The sequence below is a fragment of the Pinus tabuliformis genome, chromosome 3_2, assembly GCF_031772625.1.
Source record: "Pinus tabuliformis cultivar Carrire ecotype Pingquan chromosome 3_2, CPIR1, whole genome shotgun sequence".
In the NCBI taxonomy this organism is placed as follows: domain Eukaryota; kingdom Viridiplantae; phylum Streptophyta; class Pinopsida; order Pinales; family Pinaceae; genus Pinus; species Pinus tabuliformis.
The window spans coordinates 240,753,284-240,773,198 of NC_142302.1; positions in this window are offsets into that span (position 1 = coordinate 240,753,284).

Genomic DNA, 19,915 nt, shown 5'->3' on the forward strand with positions numbered 1-19,915 from the left:
TTGATAGGTGTTGTTAACTTGTTTGTTTACCAAATCAAAATCACCAAAAATAGAGATTTTCTTAGCACCTAAATTCTTCAAGACTTCTAAACCCAAAACCAATGCTTCATACTCTGCCATATTATTTGTTCAATCGAAATTGAGTTTATAAGAGAAAAATTTACTTTCATTTCCTGGGCTAATTATCCATATGACTACACCATCTCGATCTCTTCCTACAACACCTTCAAAGCTCATGTGCCACCAACCTTTCCTATCAATTTCTCCAACTTGTTTCTCTTTTTCTGCATGCTAATTTTCTGTGTTGTTGGTGATCTAATTTAAGATTATAGATGATCCTAATTCAATATCCACTGCATATACTAGAAATTTTTGAGGTTTATCTTTGTTTCTAACAATATATTCCATCATATACTCTCTGTATAATCTCCTTTGTTCACCAAAAACTAGGATAGTAGCATAGGACATATCCATTTGAATGGTTCCTTTGATTTTGGTAGCCCATGATCTAGATAGCAACATGCCAAACTTTGGTGGAATATCAACCACAATAATATCCATCAGTATAGTCTTAGTAGGAATTTCACTTAAACCAACAACCACATCTTTGATTAGACCTATACATTGCACCCTTTTTTAATCAAATGAAAATAAGTCTTTGTATGGCCCGATGCTGTCTAAACCCAATATTTTAATGATGATCTTAGGAATTAGATTGTATGATGCACCTGAATCTAACATATCATTATGTAGTGTCATGTCATTGATGTTTAAACTCACATACAAATGTGGCACCTCTTCATTTTTCTCATCTTCTTCTCTTGGCCCTAGGAACACAATAGGACAATCTCGCTCCAAATTTAAAATATCAAATGATCCAGCTTCAGTGTTAATCATTTTAAAAATTTGATTTCTATATTTTTTAACCCTTATTATTTCTCCAAAGGGGAAAACAATCTTTATCTTTTAGATTTCATTATCTAAGTTAAAGACTAGCTGTGTCTTCTCAACTTCCTTTGCAAGGGTTTATTTCTTTTGTTCTGCAATCTTTGGAACATCTTTCTTAGGATGATTCTTATTTTCAACTATAGGAACATTTCTATTTCTCATATTATATTGTTTTTTCATCTCTAGAATAACATGATGATAGCCTTCTAAGTATTTTGATTGTGGTCCAGTTTCATCACCACCTAGGTCATTATTAGACTCATCATGTTCTTCTTTTGTTAAAAACATTCCGTTTTCATCTTCATCCAAACAATGAATGGTATCTTATCGGATCTTTGGTTGCATCTCCTCTTCATCTACTAGGTTTTGATGGAAAGGATTCCCAACTTGTTGATCAGGATGATTTCTCTGTTCTCTTTTCCTCTTTTGAATTTGAACCCTTCAGAAATTTGGATTTCTAACTTATGTCTCAAGCTATGGAGCAAGAGGATTATTTCCAGGGGCCAGTCTATCCATGATCCTTTCCATTGTTTTCATCATGATATCAAATTTAACATCAAACGATGTAGAGGGTTGTTCTTCCTCTTTTACCTTTCCTTTACCAACTTTAGACCTCTTTGTTGCAGCCATATTAACTTCCACTTGCACAACATCATTCTACATGTCAGCTAAGATATCAAATTCTCTCTCTCTTAATAGAATGGAAAACTCATATTTAAAGGCCTCAGCATAGTGTAATTAGGCATATCCTGGGGGAGTTTTAATGTGAAGAGGAATGGAATTATAGACTTTATTGAATATTTAAAAAAAAAAAAAAAACTTGTACTGATTCATGGCTTGCCTTCTTACAATTATTATATTCAGTCAAAGCTTGCACAGGATTAACTTTACTTCCCCATTTCGTTAAGAAAGTGTCTTCTAATTCATCCCAATTATTTACAATTCTAGGGGCTAAAGCTTTGAACCATTTTTTCACCTCACCAATGAAACTCTGTACAAACAATCTCATTTTAACATCTTCGTAGTCTACCTCTTCTAGGTCTATAAAGTCATTGAATTGGTCAACATGTTTTTCTGCAGTAATCCCCTGCTCACTTCCAAAAGTTTTTATTATAGTGGAGTACCCTTGAGGTAAGTCATGATGTATGGCTGATAAAACAAGAGGACCATATCTAGCAGGGTCTACCATAGTAGAAGTACTAGCAAAAATTCCAATAGGATGGGAAAAAATGAAACTAGTAGGGGTAGTGATGAAAGCAAATGTGCTTTAAGGGACTTGAGTGACAAAGACTTTTGTATTCAAAGTAAAGGTACTTATTTCTAGTAAAGGGAAACCAATTTCTTGTCTTGATAGAAGTTCAAAAGCATCAAATTCTTTTAGTTTTTCTAAATACTCTTGTTCAAGTGACAATTCTGATGCAGCAATCTCCCTAATCCTATCTTTAGCTTCTTTAAGAACCTCAAAATTAGAATCTAACCCTAGTTTTGGTAAATCATTCTGTGATTTATATCTAAGAAATATGGGCTTATATTATTCATCAAATTCAATACCTTAAATATCTTGAATGTCTCTAGAGGGAAATGAGATAGATCTTAAGAGAAATGAAGTACATGATTTCGATGAGCTAGCATCTTTTCTAAGAATTTTTTCTGGGTCATCAACTATTTTCTAGTGGATTAGGGTCTGGATTGCTCCTCATATGAATATTCTTAGAAGCCACCTTTAAGTTGAGGGTATCAATGGAGTCACCAAGGTATAAACAACCTCGAATAATATGATCTACTACTACCTTTAAGAGCTCAGCTTTTGAAATGAAACATCCATGATGATATAACTTTTGAACTCCTAGCAGATGCACCAAAATTGTATCATTGGGCTAGAAAGAATTGGGTTGTTTCAACCTTTAACCTAGTGTAACTATTTCATACCAATTGAACTGGAAGTTAGACCTTCCAAATTGAGAGGTCTCTCTCAAATTTTTATCAAATCTTCTTGAAACAATTCAAACAACATATGCCTAACTCTGATCTCTCCTTTTATGGTTTTGTAGGTGAAGAAAAAAGTGATGACTTCCATCATTAGGCATGGAGTCAAATTAAAATAAATTATGGCCAACAACAGTGTTTGATGGAAGATGAGGCATCTATAGCTTTGAAACTGATATCAAATTAACATCTGTAGTCATACATAGTAAATGAAGGAAATTGTATTAGTTTGACAAGATTTCCAAGTAATCGAGACACTATGTAAAATTGGAAACAACATGATAAAAACACATGAAAGCCATGACATGAATCTTAGGTACAAAAATAGACTTGCTGCAAATTTTATATTAAAGGATAAAACTATTACAAAAGTTCAGTTCTTCACATTCTCCATCAACCCTTCTCAAAGTCGAAAACCTACCTGTTTATAGAGAAAATATCTCTCTACATCATCTTGCCACCTGGGATAAATTTCATCCACTATTCCAGAGACCTATTCCTACTTTTTTTCTAACTAAGAGAGTCCTCATATGGATTTTTTGTTTTACAATAATTGGAATTCAACTAGGACTCTACTAGCTTTAAATCTATAACCACTCTCTGTTGATGTAGATAACTGAGCCCAACTGCATGCTAGATTTGTTGGAGTGTCATTACATCTTCAACCTGTTGATAGAAATCAATTAAATTTCCTTTTTCGATGACTGTCTTAATGAGCTGGCTATTATGTTGATGTGGTTGTGCTGACTTGGCATGCTGAAAAATAGGAGATTAACATGATGAAGTGGACACCATTTATCATTTGTAATTCATCTGGAGCTTGGATGTTTGATATTCAAAATATTTAAAAAGGCAGAAAAAACAGATTTTTTATAATTTTGTAGCAAAAAAAAAAAATTCACAGTTTCATAGAAAACTATGGTAGAAACTTCAAAAAACATGTTAGCGTTAGTTAGTTCAGCTTGTCACTAGTGATCAAATATGCTCTTACAGGGTGTTGTTAGGGCGTGAAGTCAAATTTTTGTCATTTCAGTGAGTCTTCAAATAAAAATTTGGTCACTTATTGTTGTGTCTAGGTCACTACTCCTCCCTTCACTTACTCATGGTCTTCATCACTCATCATGGTCATTGTCTTTTTCGAGGTATCATATCTTGATTTAAATGTCTTGGGTCTGAAATGGTTAAATTTCTCATTTTAGTTCATGGTCTAGGGTTTCACTCCATGTGTCATCATGATACCATATGTCAAAACAAAACATGTCCATCATGTAAATCAGTGGGTAAAGGGAGTTAGTAGCTTAGGGAAAGAAAAATCAAGGTAAAGGTAATATTTAAATTCAAATAAGACAATGTTGCAGTACACTACCTTGCCTCATCATTTCTCATAGGGACGTGTTTGTTTCAAAATATGTTTCTGAAAAAATGGAGAATAATTTTACAAAAGTGAAAGTGTTTTTTGTCCATTATAGTCCAAGGAACAAAAAAATCCTTTAGTTTATGCACAACTATTATTATTTGAAATAAATTCCCAAAATACACTTGCTATGGGAGAGTTAATGCACTTCTGGATAGCTTGACTTCAAGACCGTTTTTCAGGAGTTTGGAGCAGGTGTTGGTAGTTCTTAAGGACTCTATTGTGTAGTAGACATCCTAATATTTCCAATGGTACATTTAGATCATGATTTTCATTAGTGAAAGGCATCCAAAATTTCTATGCAAGTTGGACCTTCTCTTTTGTCAGAGAAACCCTGTGTTTTTGGAGAGACCTTGGGACAATGAATTTGTATCCCTCATGGAGTGTCCAAATTACATGCTTGAGGCGTCCAACTTATAGAAGACTTCAATAGCTTTCCAACAAGCTATCAAGCTCTCAATTTGGAGCCGTTTAAGGCCTCCAAAAGTTGTTTGGAAGTGGGCGCTGCGCTTCTATGAACTGTGCTGCATTTTGGCGCTGCACGTAGGAACATTGTACTGCGCGCAGGACAGAGTGCCAGAAATCCTTCAAAACTCTCACAAATCTTAATTTTTCACTTGAAATCTTGATTTTATGGACTTCTAAGCCAAGGTACAAGTATGTACACCATCATTATCCCTCTTTTGCTTTTCCAAATTCATCTCATGTCAATGATTCTTCAAGTTAGGGTTTGTAGTGAAATTTGCATGGGAAATGATAGGGTGAAAATGGCCATCTTTATTTTTGGTTTCTAAAACATTTAAAATGATATCCTACACCTGAATCCATGTTTAATGAGCCATTTTTACCATTTTACCCACCTCAAAACAAATTTTAAACATTCAAAAAGCAAAACCCTAGCTCATTCCTAAAGGCTTTTTGGAAAATTTCATCATAAACCCTCTTGTTTCCACCTGCAAGCAGATCACTCTTCCACTATTTCTTCACTCATTTTCATCAGCTTCCAAAGTTCATATCCACCTTTTTCAAACCTCCTCTACCATTTTGTCAAAATCCACCTTCACATCACTTCATTTTCATTCATACCTCACAGTTTATTTTTCATTTAGATGGAGGTGGGGTCCTCTAGCAAAACAGTGGAGAAGCCTCAGTTCCCCAAACTTGAGGTGACTAAAGTGTATAAGAAAGGGCAAAGGCCTATGTTTTATTCTCACAAAGAGAAATATGCCAAGCCTTCTTCATCGACAAAGCAGGAATTTGCAGCAAAGGATAATGACAGAGTTGAACATGAGTTTAAACTAATTGATCTAGAGACTGAGGATCAGACCACAAACATGAGACAAACTATCAGGGATTATGACTATCAAATCAAGGAGCTAGCAATCAATTTGGAAAGATCAAAATATGTCATATCATTCCTTCAACAAGAAGACAATCAACTCAAAGCAAAGAAGTTGATCCTAGAAAAGGAAAAAGCCAAGTTATTGTAGCAAGTTGGCAAAGGTAAGGAAATCATGACATCAAGTGAGCTCGAAGCATCAGAGGTGAGAGGACAAAGGAAAAGAACAAGAATAATAGGCCTCAAGAAATCTTTGCAAGAGGAACAAGAACAAATTATGCTTAATGAGGATCTTAACCTAGAAGATAGGATCGCCCTAGAGGTTCATCAAGATAAGGAATATCAGCTTAATAGGGTGAATGAACACTTGGAGAAGCTCCTTGAGAAGGAAAATAGAGACAATCAATTGCTCAGACACATGGCACATCACTATCAAGCTCAAAACATGATCTCCAGTGTCAAGGTAAAACAACTTGAAAACAAGCTCAAGGAGGCCAAAAAAGACCAAAAGGATGAGGGAAACTTGGAGATGCTTGCTGAAGCATCCATGAAGCTATAAAAAACCTATTTTTACACCTTCCCTCCAATTTTGAGCAAATTCTGAGCATTTTGAGTTTTTTTGACAAATTTTGGTCTAAGTTCAGAAATTCAGCTGTTGTAGAAGTGCAGTGCCTTGGCGCTGTGCTTTTTCCTCAGGTCTCCATTTGAGGAAAGGTATACATTTTGGGAAAGGTATACATTTTGGGAAAGGTATTTCCATCCTCTAAAAACCTATTTTCCCATATTTTGCAAAGGTGGCTTAGTTTAGGAGAAAAATGCAAAAAAGTGGCGAGAAACTAGCATTCTGGACCATTTTTTGACAGGCACTACGCTTATGGAGCAACCTTGGGTAAATGGATGTTTGAAGGTCTTCCCGTGCTCCAAATTCAGAAATTCAAACTGTTCTGGAAACTAGACTTGAAGGGCTAGTTTACCATTCTCTCATATTTGTATTTTGACTGATGGAAGGCACCTAAAAATCAGCTCAAAATTGGCGTTGTGCTTCTGCACTTTCTGTGTTTTTATTTGGAAAATTTCATTGTGTAAAATTTCTAGTTTCTAGTCTGACTTGGTCAAATTCAAGATTCTCTATGTAAGGGCACTAGTTACGAGGTTAGGTGATGTAGGCATGAATAAATGTACATAATAGGTTTTTTTTATGTTTATTAGGCCTCATAAAAGAAGCAAACTCCTAAACAAACTCTTCATGAAGTGTTTGAGTTGCACCTTCTCACTCTCACCTGTTGGTTGAGAGAATCTTGGAGTCAATTCCTCCACCAAGAAATTCAACTCCTGAAGGTGGGAAAGTGGTCTAGGAGAGTCTATAAGTACTATTTAAACTAAGGAGAAGAAGGTTGAACTTTTTGTGAAGGAGGCTTGCATTGAAATTATCTTTCGGCTAATACAGATACAGGTTGCAACTATTTTCAAGGAACTCTAGCCCAGTGAGTTCATGGTGCTTCTACTTCATTATTTTTGTTTTCTCATGGTATAAATATCTTTATCTACATTATATCTCTTCTTTCTATGAATTCCTTGTGATAAAATACCCAGAATTCTTATGTTTCAAGCTCTATTACACCATGGATTTAGACATCTAACTCCTTCTTATGTTTTATCCTACATTCCACAACCTAGACCTACTTGTGGCTCCAAACCCTAAGTTCACCAAATCCTTAAAAAACCAAATTTTCACAAAAAAACAAACAAATACACATATCTAGCCTATAATTCATTTTCTTTCAAGTCATATCACTAATAAGAGACTTAGAGAGATCCATCTCATGCTCAGCAGGGCTAGCTACTAAGCTTAAGTGGTTTGAGGTTACCCTTGTCAATTTCCTTTTCAGCCTAGGAGATTGTAAGGACTAACATTTTTGGCGTCGTTGATGGGGAACGAAAGATCATATCTTCCCTGGGAAAGAATGAAAAGGATCAAATCTGATTGTTGATGGTGAACAATGATTAGACACAAGAAAGGCTATGCATCTTTCACCTGGTGACTCCAGTGTCGAAGAATCCAAAGGTTCAAAATTTTCATGGTGACTCCACTATTCAAAAGCCAATAGTTTGAAGAATTTCTTGGTGTCTTAATTGTTTTCAAGATGGATTCAACTTCTTGAATGTATGCTCCTACGAATCGAGCTCATATTCCTGGTTTTTTTCTTCGAATTCCTTGCATAGATTGGCAAACTAATTTGCCAAAATTCATAGATGGAAACGAGGATGAGGCTATTCTACATCTAATCAAATTTCATTGGCATATACATAAGCTCGGGATTAAGTTTCATGAGGATTGTTTGATGAAAATTTTTATGGATACCCTAGAAGGAAAAGTAAGATCATGGTATGAAGGATTGAAGCCATGTAGGTTATTATGTCTTAAAGAATTCCACACAACATTCTTTGAGTTTTATGGAAAATCTCATCATTCATTCTTGTTGCTTGAAGATTGTTGTGAATCCCATGAAAACTTCATTCAATACCTTGAAGAAACTTTTGGTGATGAAGAATGTCTAGATTATGAGATCATAGAGGTCCTTTATGAATATTCTTCCCAATAAAAAATAATAGAGATTAGCTTCTTTGATAAAAAGGATCATTCACAACACACATCAACTCCTTGTTTGCTTGAAGATGAAACAGATCTACATCTTAATAGTCAAGAAGAAACCGCTCCAAGTGAGAATTCTGAAATTGCATGTACAGAAAACTTAAGCAGTGAACCATCTAATGAAATTGATCATCTACTTTTGCAAGGAAATAGTGAACAAGAAGTTGTTTCCATTTATTCTTGTGGCATTCAAATTGATATTCTACCTATTGAAGCACGTGAGGAATCCAATATATTTGAAGTGGTTACTGCATTTAAAGTTTTCCATGAGAATCCAAAACCCTATCTTTTGGATGAGAGGTATGAAGATAGTCATTCACTTGTTCTTTCAGATTATTCTTTCTCTGAGGTTTTATTTCAAGATCATGTTTATGAAGACCAAGGAAAATTTTAAGGATGGAAAATTTTCTTGAAGTTTAAAACATTGGCGAATCTCACTAATCCCTAATATGCAAATTATAAATGTTTATTGATATATTTGTAAAATTAATCAAATTTATAATTATTTTATATATAGTCTCTCTATAATGTTGGCGATTTTTAAGGTAAAATAATTTTATATTCTAAAATTTGGGCGAATCGTCTTTTATAAAATTGGAAATTGGCGAATCTTTTTTGTGGAAAAATCATGGAAAATTAGCCCACTGGGCGAACATTAGCCCCTAAAATTATCCATGATGAAGACCAAGATGAGGTTTTTGATGAAATGTATAAACAAGGATCTCTAGACACTCACCACTCTTATGTCTCTCCAGCTCGTCCATTTTCTGAAGCACTATTTCAAGGGCAGATTCATGCAAATCATAATTTTAAATTAGCATGTGTGAAGGTTTTAGACAATGTAATTATGGCAGAGAATAATCATAAAACATTGCAAAAAGATTATGTAGAGGAGAGTAGTGATAAAGAAGAGGTTGGTTTAGAGCCACTTGCACAAGATGATCTTCCTCCAGATTCAGAAAATGAAGAGTGTGCTTGTATTTCTTTTTACTTCCAAGATATGCTAATGTTATAGATTATTATAGACCCTATTTCCAATTTGTTGTAGCCATCTGGAAAGATGAATTTTATTGTATTAATGGATCATGAGCACTTATTCAGTGGACACTTGAAGTTCCTTAGCTTTTGTTTGTTCTACCTGCTCAAGGAAAGTACAAGCAGAATTCAAGTAAGTAGCCACTTGTTGGATTGGTTACACTGGAGGGATCATTACACATGATTGTATATATATCTTCAGCAAGAGGGCGATTATCATCAAGATTTGAAGACTGAGGTGAAGGCCCTAAGATCCCGATGGTCTGTTGCCATAAGTAAGTTCAGTTAGTATGTTTTGTATAGTCAAGTCAGTCAGTTAGTCAATCTGTTTTCAGTTTGAGTTTAGTCTTTTCATTTTGACTCCATGCCCAATGGATAAGGATACTTGATCTATGGTGTTCTTGACACCTCCAAAGAGCTACCATCCCCATTTGGAGCCAATGTTAGTGTCAGTCTGTTCAGCTTGTCGCCGATGATCAAATATGCTCTTACAAGGTGTTGTTACAATGTGAAGTCAATTTTTTGTCATTTCAGCGAGTCTTCAAATACAAATTTGGTCACTGGTTGTTGTGTCTAGGTCACTACTACTCCCTTCACTTACTCATGGTCTTCATCACTCATCATGGTCATTTTCTTCTTTGTGGTATCATATCTTCATTTAAATGTCTTGGGTCATGAAATGGTTAAATTCCTCATTTTAGTTCATGGTCTAGGGTTTCACTCCATGTGTCGTCATGATACCATATGTAAAAAAAAAACATGTCCATCATGTAATTCAGTGGGTAAAGGGAGTTAGCAGCTTAGGGAAAGAAAAATAAAGGTAAACATAATATTTAATTTCAAATAAGACAATGTTGCAATACACTACCTCGCCTCATCATTTCTCATAGGGAAGTGTCTTCTTCAAAATATGTTTCTGACAAAATGGAGAATACTTTTACAAAAGTGAAAGAGGTTTTTGTCCATTGTAGTCCAAGAAACAAAAGCCTCCTTCATTTTATGCATAGGTGTTATGATTTGAAATAAATCCCAAACTACACTTGCTACAGGAGAGTTAATGCACTTCTGGATAGCTTGACTTCAAGACCATTTTTTAGGGTCTTTGAGCCGGTGTTGGAAGTTCTTAAGGACTCTATTGTGTATCAGACATCCTAAGATTCCAATGGTACCTTATGATCATGATTTAGTGAAAGGCATCCAAAAGTTCTCTGCAAGTTGGAGCTTCTCGTTTGTCAGAGAAACCCTGAGTTTTTGGAGTGACCTTTGGAAAATCAATTTTTCTCCCTCAAGGAGTGTCCCAATTACATGCTTGAGGTATCCATATTATAACAGACTTCAATATATTTCCAATGCACTATCAAGCTCTCAATTTAGACCAGTTTAAGGCCTCCAAAAGTTGTTTGGAAGATGGCGCTGTGCTTCTGTGAACTACGATGCGTTTTGGCGCTGCACGTAGGAACACTGCATTGCGTGCATGACAGAGTGCTCAGAAATCCTTCAAAAATCTCCCAAATCTCAATTTTTCACTTGAAAGATTGATTTTATTGACTTTTAATCCAAGGGAAAAGCAAGAACACCATCATTATCCCTCTTTTTCTTTTTCAAATTCATCTCATGTCAATGATTCTTAAAGTTAGGGTTTGTAGTGAAATTTGCATGGGAAATGATAGGGTGAAAATGGCCATCTTTATTTTTGGTTTATAAAACATCTAAAGTGATATCCTACACCTACATACATGTTTAATGATCAATTTTGACCATTTTTCCCACCTCAAAACAAAGTTTAAACACTCAAAAAGAAAAACCCTAGCCCATTCCTATAGGTTTTTTGGCAAATTTCATCATAAACCCTCTTGCTTCCACCTGCAATTAGATCAATCTTCCACTGTCTCTTCACTCATTTTCATCAGCTTCCAAATTTCATATCCATCTTTTTCAAACCACCTCTATCATTTGGTCAAAATCCCCCTTCACATCACTTCATTTTCATTCATACCTCACAGTTTATTTTTCATTCAAATGGAGGTGGGGTCCTCTAGCAAAACAGTGGAGAAGACTTATTTCCCCAAACCTAAGGTGAATAAAATGTATAAGAAATGGCAGATGCCTATGTTTTCTTCTCACAAAGAGAAAGGGACCATGCCTTCTTCATTGACAAAGTAGGAATTGACAACAAAGGATAAAGACACAGTTGAACATGAGTTTGAACTAATTGATCCAGAGACTGAGGATCAGACCAAAAACATGAGACAGACTATCAGGGATAAGGACTATCAAATCAAGGAGCTAGCAATCAATTTGGAAAGAGAAAAATATGTCATATCATTCCTTCAACAAGAAGACAGTCAACTCAAAGCAAAGGAGTTGATCCTAGAAAAGGAAAAAGCCAAGTTATTGCAGCAAGTCAACAAAGGTAAGGAGATCATGAAATCAAGCGAGCCTGAAGCATCATAGGTGAGAGGAAAAAGGAAAATACCAAGAACAAGAGGCCTCAAGAAATCTTTGCAAGAGGAACAAGAACAAATTCTGCTTAATGAGGATCTTGACCTAGAAGATAGGATCACACTAGAGGTTCATCAAGATAAGGAATATTGGCTTAGTAGGGTGAATGAACACTTGGAGAAGCTACTTGAGAAGGAATATAGAGACAATCAATTGCTTAGACACATGGCATATCACTATCAAGCTCAAAACATGATCGCCAATGTCAAGGTAAAACAACTTGAAAACAAGGTCAAGGAGGCCAAAAAAGACCAAAAGGATGAGGGAAAATTGGAGATGCTTGCTGAAGCATCAATGAAGCTATAACAAACCTATTTTTACACCTTCCCTCCAATTTTGAGCAAATTCTAAGAATTTTGAGTTTTTTTGACAAATTTTGGTCTAAGTTTAGAAATTCAGCTACTCCAGAAGTGCAGCGCCTTGAACCTGCGCTTTTTCCTCATACCTCCATTTGAGGCAAGGTCTACATTTTTGGAAAGGTATTTCCATCCTATAAAAACCCATTTTCCCAAATTTTGCAGAGGTGGCTTAGTTTTGGAGAAAAATGCAAAAAAGTGGCAAAAAACTAGCATTTCGGACCATTTTTTGACAGGCATTGTGCTTTTGGAGAGACCTTGGGAGAATGGATTTTTGAAGGTCTTCCCGTGCTCCAAATTCAGAAATTAAAAAGGTTCTGGAAACTAGACTTGAAGGGATAATTGACCATTCTCTAATATTTTTATTTTGACCCCTAGAAGGAACTTAAAAATAAGCTCAAAGTGGGAGCTGTGCTTCTACACTTTCTATGTTTTTATTTGGAAAATTTCACTATGTAAAATTTCTAGTTTCTAGTCTGACTTGGTCAAAGTCAAGATTCTCTATGTAGTGGCACTAGTTACAAGGCTAGTTGATGTAGGCAAGAATAAATGTACATAATAGTTTGTTTTTGATGTTTATTAGGCCTCATAAAAGAAGCAAACTCCTAAACAAACTCTTCATGAAGTGTTTGAGTTGCACCTTCTCACTCTCACCTTTTGGTTGAGAGAATCTTGGAGTCAGTTCCTCCACCAAGGAATTCAACTCTTGAAGGTGGGAAAGTGGCCTAGGAGAGTCTATAAGTACTATTTCACCTCAGGAGAAGAATTTTGAACGTTTTGTGAAGGAGGCTTGCATTGTAATCATCTTTCAGCTAATACAAATACAGGTTGCAGCTATTTTCAAGGAAGTCTAGCCCAATGAGTTCATGGTTGTTGTACTTCATTATTTTTTATTTCTCATGGTATAAACATATTTATATACATTATATCTCTTCTTTCTATGAATTCCTTGTGGTAAAATACTCAAAATTCTTGTTTTTCAAGCTCTGTTATCTGGTTTTCATAGTTATGTGTTTTGTCTTCCTGAGCTAGTGAAATCATGTTTATTTATGCTCATTAGTTTATTCCACACTATATCCTCTATGCTACACTGACAAATAATCAAATTACACCATGGATTCTGACATATAGCTCCTTCTTATGTTTTCTTCTGCATTCCATAGCTTAGACCTACTTGTGGCTCCAAACCCTAAGTTCAGCAAATCCTTAAAAAACCAAATTTTCACAGACAAACAAACAAATACACATATCTAGCCTAAAATTAATTTTCTTTCAATTCATATCATTGATAAGAGACTTAGAGAGATCCCTTTCATGCTCAACAAGGCTAGCTACTGAGCTGAAGTGGTTTGAGGTTACCCTTGGCAATTTCCTTTTCATCCTAGGAGATTGTAAGGACTAACAAAACACACTTATGCTACCTCTTTTCTCTCTATGCTAGTTCTGAGGTCTTCTTTCATGGAAAGCTACAATAGTTTCGTAGCAAATTCTCAGCTTCATTATGGGTAGTTGCTACGAAAGTTCCAAAATTCTTATTTTTTCTAGTTTTCATGATTCTTAATGCCTCCTTATGACTCCTAATATCATGTTGACTATACATATGGCTGAGTTGAATGATTTAGCTACAGTAAAGACAAAATTGAAGACTTTACTATATCATGGAGTAACACTTACTTCAATAATAATCTTGAAATTTCTCTTTTTGAGCTCAGCCTGAATCATTTCAATTTGAGTTTCTAGTGTTGTGACTTGTATATGTAGGCCTTTTCTATTTGCATTTAACCAGCTATTCTTTTTATACATACGCTCCAACATTTTGTGCAAAAGCAGATTCCTTTTTATTATCTTTTTAGACTTGTCCGCAATTTAATTATAAAAATCTATTTGTTTTAGCACTTCATTTTGGTATTCATCAAACTCAAGCTTGGTCTTGATCACTTCTTGTCTTGCCTCCCTTAATGTTTCTTGTACGAACTCTATTTTACGTTTTGCTTGAACAACCTCCCTGCCTTTCTTTTTCTTAAATGGTTTCTTTGATGGTTATGTTTCATCCAATGGTGCTTCAAGTATCTCTTCAACTCGTTGCATTGATCTTGTGAAATGTTTCCTTGGACTAAAAATGAAACCATGTTCTTCTTGAGTAAAATATAATTTCTTTTCTCTCTTGCTTTTTTTCTTGGTTTCAATTGGAGTCACTTCTACAAGCTTCTTAACTAGGCTTTCTTCAATTTCTATAGCTTCTAGAATGTCAGTTATTTTTCCCTTCTTTGTACTCTGTTCTCTCTTATTTCTTCTAGTCATTCTCCTCTTAGTACTTTTAGAAGCTTCAATTATAGGTTTCTCTATCACTAGTTGTTGCTCTGCTTTAGGTGTTGTAGATTTAGATTTTGGATTTTTTTCTAGAGGGTGTAGCAACATCTAGTTCATATCCACTTAGGAACAAAAAGGTAAGCCAATCTCTGTTCAATCTATTTAACTCTTCAACTACCTAACAATTTGATAAGACCATGATGAGAAACATAGGCACTACTTGTATGTGGTTTGGCTTAAACCTTGTCAGCCATATTTTGTAAACTTCTGAAGAGATAAAAAGGGACATCTAAGGATTGTTTACCTGTAAAGTGGAGCAACAACTTGAAGTGGTATTGGTAGACCAGATGGAACCTTCCTTCACATGTAAAATAATTTTGAATAACCATCAAAAACTTGGAATAATGCTCCTTAAGGTAAGTTTTGGGGATTGCCACTGTCATAGCACTCCCTTAATGTTATTCCTCCAATAATTCATCACAGTTTTATAACTAGAACTTCTAAACTTTAAACCATGTTTCCCCTGACCTTGGGATTTTAGTAACATGAGAAATGGTGTATGGGGAGACATTCAAACTTAACATGTCAACCTTCGTGCCAATCCCTGTGAAATTGAGCGTGAAGTCCTTAGTAATTTGCACATGAAAACCCTATAAGTTTTGGCAAAATAGAAGACATCCGACGCTAGCAAATGACTGTGCAAAAGCTGGGTCTTCTTCAAGTAGTTTCATATATATGGTCTCATAACATACTACAACCCCTCCTTTATATTGTTTTCTAGTGGCCATGCTTGTCAACACGTTGAGAGCTGCTTGTAAGTTGCTTCCTCTTCACCTGCAAACCAAATTTAGAACACCTATACCTCACTCACACCACAGTTAAACATGTTTTGACAGCAAAAACCCTATTCAATGAAATCACTTCTGAACATTTTGATAGCAGCAGATGATATAAAGGGAAAAGGGAGAGGTAAGGGTGAATGAAGGGGAGTCGAGGACACGAGAATCAAGGTGTATAAAGACTTAGTACAACTTAGACATCACTAACAATCATTTACAATAAAATCATTATACAGCAACAGACTTTCGTAGCGAGACAAGTGTCAATATGGATTGTTTTTGTAAGGAACTATCAAGGGAATTTCACAGCGAATTTTTGGTTTTATTAACTGCATTTGTTGCGAAAGTTTGTAAAACTGTCAACAGACAAGTCTATTATGAAATGATAACCTCAAAATAGATGTAATTATGACCTTTCCTTTTTATGATGACCCTATCAAACATTAAATGGACCCTATGATAGGTCTTATATGAAACTAAACATAAAAACCCTATCTATAATGACCAATCAAACTATTTTTTTTCCTAGGGTTATCATAGAGAACAGGTTAACTTGACCTTCAAGTGTGAGGCAGAAAATAATATAAGCCACATCTTCACAGTCAATTTCATTGCTTTCACAGAACTTAAGAAGAAGAGATACATGCTCGATAATGGATGTATCACCTCACCCTCACTATCAAAATTGAATTGAGACAAGTCATGAAGTTGTTTCGTGAAGATGAAAATTTCACTAGGAGATAGGTTAGAGAAACATTTTAGGATTATGGTTTGGGGATGAGCCATTTAAGATAAGAGATTCAAAACAAACTCAACGGGCATAGCTTGTCACTTGTCGATCCTTCTAGCACCATTTTTTGATGGTGGTGGAAATCCCTTAGCCAAAGGGGGTCTCCTCAATGAAATGTCCCAATTACAATTCACATCATTTGGAGTGGGATCCCTTCTGGAAGTAAGGTCCGACTGCCATATGTTCTTAGAGATTTTCCTAGGCTACAATGGTCAGCACAAGAGATTAATGCACATGTACTTTCAGATGAACAAGTGAGTATGCCTTGTGGAATGTTAGTTGCATAATGTATGAAGGTTTCTCTACCAGAGGGGACAAAAAAGTGAGCCTTTAAAAGAAAATTAATAGTATTGATATAGTAAAGACACTTGAACATATACATTTGAGTGAATTGTGGATCAACTATAGAAATAGTCCAAATAGAAGCTATGATTGTTAAAACATAAATAACACACCTTCAACAAGAAAGTACCAAATACACATAAATCGTTCAATTTCCTTAGTATAGATGAAATCAACATACATCGAAAAAATTCAAAAAGTAGTCTTACAATATTTACGACATACACTTGAAAGTTTGTTGGCTTAATGAGCTTCAAGTATTAAGAAAAATTTCCAAGATACATCAGCACAATGAACACCACTAACTCCAATAGTGGAGCATTAGAGAAACCACTTGCTCCTTCAAAAGAAATATCCTCCTCTCTAATGCCTAGTAGGAGGATCCAATGTGAAAAGTCCTTTGGATGAGTTGTAAGGGTATATATATTACAAATGGGGTGACCATTCACCTCCCTTGTGACTCTTGCACTACCCTCATGATTATTTTAATTCTCTATGATATTTTGATTTCTTCATGACTTTTCACATGCTATAGATCACTCTTGGACTTCCCGTTTACATTACATTTTTCACATATTTAAATTACATAATCCACAAATGATGTGGCAAATGATGACTTATATACAACTTGACATGACACCTTGAAAATACATGACATGACTATGATGACATGGACTACCTGATGATATGGAAATATCAAGCCACTCTTGTTGCTGCTATCTTTGTGTCCTCTTGCAAGATTGAACGTGTTATTATTTCCCCTCGATAAGGCTTGAAGGTAGGGATTCTTCAATATGATCTTGATCTCGAGATGTTGTTACAATCTGATGTCCCTTTATATTTATTGATTTATCAACTTTTATTTTCTACTGCAAAGGTGTCTTCTGGGATGGTCTCCTTCTTCATCCCCTTCATCATCATCTTGTCATAACAAGATATTATGCTTGTAATGAAAATCCACTCGTGACTCATGGCAAGACGAAATCAATATACTAAACCCCTAGTCTAATATTCTTCATGAAGAACTTAAATTGAGTTGGATTCAGATGCTAGAATAGGAGACTGGACCAAGGATTGTGCAGGTACACAACTCAGGGGATTAAGGGCCAACACTGAGCCTTGATACTATGCATTGTGTAGTCAAGCACGACGATACAAGACAATTGTGTAGTTGAGGGGCTGAAGGGGTCAGGCTTGAGGCTTGACGCTTGAGGATTCCCATTGTGTAGTTTTGGAGGGACAAATTCGTAGGGATTGTGTAGTTGCACAATTCGAGAGGTAAAGTTTGAGGCTTATTTCTTGAGGCTACGCAGTATGCAGAGAAGGTTACTGGAAGGTAGGGGCTATGTAGTTCTAGAGCTCAAGGGTCAAAGCTGAGCACTGAGACTATTCAGTGCACATATCTGGAAGGTGGGAACTATGCATTGCGTAGTTCCAAGAGGCAAGGTATGAGCTTGAGGGTTGAGAATGTGCAATGCACAATTAAAGAAGGCTAAGTGAGGTCAAGTTGCTTGGGAAGGAATTTTTTCGGGTTAGGCTAAGTGTGGGATTAGGAAGGACAAAGTGAACATTGAAAAAACTTGAGCATGATAAAAAATATATAAATGTTGATGACACAACATTGATCACTTAGAACACATGAATAACATAATCCCCCTAGTGTGATCACAATGTGACAACTTTCCCCAAGTGTGACATTAAAGGTACACTTTGAGACGACAATGATGACACATGTGCGACAATTTTTGAAACTTTGGGAATTAGTGAAATAAATGTATAGATGATAAGAATGATTCATCACCACCAATATTACTCCTTGAAACAAAATAAAACTACATTTTTTCAATGTGAAATGATTTCCATGCTCTAAAGAAGACACTTGCGACAATAAGAGGAAAGTGCAAACAAAACTTGCAAAATGCAAACGACATTGAATGCGACACATGAAAAATGAGGATAACATGAAAATGACACTTATTAAAGTGAAAAAAAATAAAAAGAATAGTCGTAAACATGAAAGAAACAATTGTAGAAGCCAAGGTGCATAAAAGTGATAGTTGGAAAAACTCGACAAAATAGAAGAACAATTGCTACTAAAAGTGAGATAGTTTTGATGAGAGTGCACAACAAAATATGACATAGATTGAACATTACATAGGAATTGTCTTGATGGACTTGTGCTATGCCTATTAAGGCTTGCATAAAATAGTGCACCCATGAACTTGTTGTGGACTGAGCATGTGTGAAAATGTGCATTTGACACTTACAAAATGAGAAGAAGGTTACAATACTCAACAAAGCACTGATTGACCATGAAGTGACTATGGACGAACAATCGCAAGGTCCATAGTAGGATCCAAAATTAAATTTTAGACTAAATTTTGGAGGGTATTTGTTGTATCGACAACACTTGGTGACAAACTGGTAGAAATCCAGCTTCTCTGCCTTGGTCTAATATTTTGTGCAGGGCCTAGCTTTTTAGGAAGAATTGATTCATCATACAAATTATTTTGGCTTCCCCACTTAACTTGGTGTTGTAGTGGCTATAACACCCTCCAAAATTTTGGCTTACACTCAAATTTCAAAGCCTTCCTTGGTCTTTCCCTTTAATGTTGCAAGCACTCAAGCTCATTTCATGAGCTCTCTTAGAGTCTTTTCACACCTTTCACTTGCCTGGCCAACTGTCTTCTTTTGGCATGCTCGATTGTTTTATCACACTTGAGGTTCTTTTATGGTGATTTTGAAGGTTTATCTTTTTTTTTTGAGTTTTCCTAGCTATGTAAACATCGGTCGCACTCATACACAAAGTTTTAAGCATTTTCGAACAAGTTTCGTCATGGTTGTCCTAGGGTCTATCTCAAGTGTTGCACTTGTCACTTTTTATTCTAGACGGTCTCACAGAGGGTAATGCTTTGCCTTGTTGTTCTAGTGGCCTATGTTTTCATGTCATAAAATATGCTAAGTGTATGATCACATTTTCAAGTTCCTCACAAAGTTCACTTTCCTCCCACACTTAACCCATTTTCTGGAAATCCTCCCGATCAGGCAACTCTCTTTCACTAGACCTCGACTAAACTGCGCATTGTGCATTCTCAGCCCTCTATGATCCAACCTTGCTGCTTGGAACTGCGTAGTGCACATTCATTGTCCTATAGGGAAATTGCACTACACAATTCAAGACCTGAGTAGATTTCCTTCCTCCCCGGAATTTTGCAGTAGATTCTTCAAGCCCACCCTAAATTTCACATTTTGCAAAATCAACCACCAAGATTCCTCCCTACATACTGGAACCCCACAATGTGTAGAGACACAATCCTACCTTACCTCGTAGAACTACATAGAACTATCTCCTCGTGTCCTTCCTTAGTCGGGACTCACTAATTGCAAAAAATACACAGATT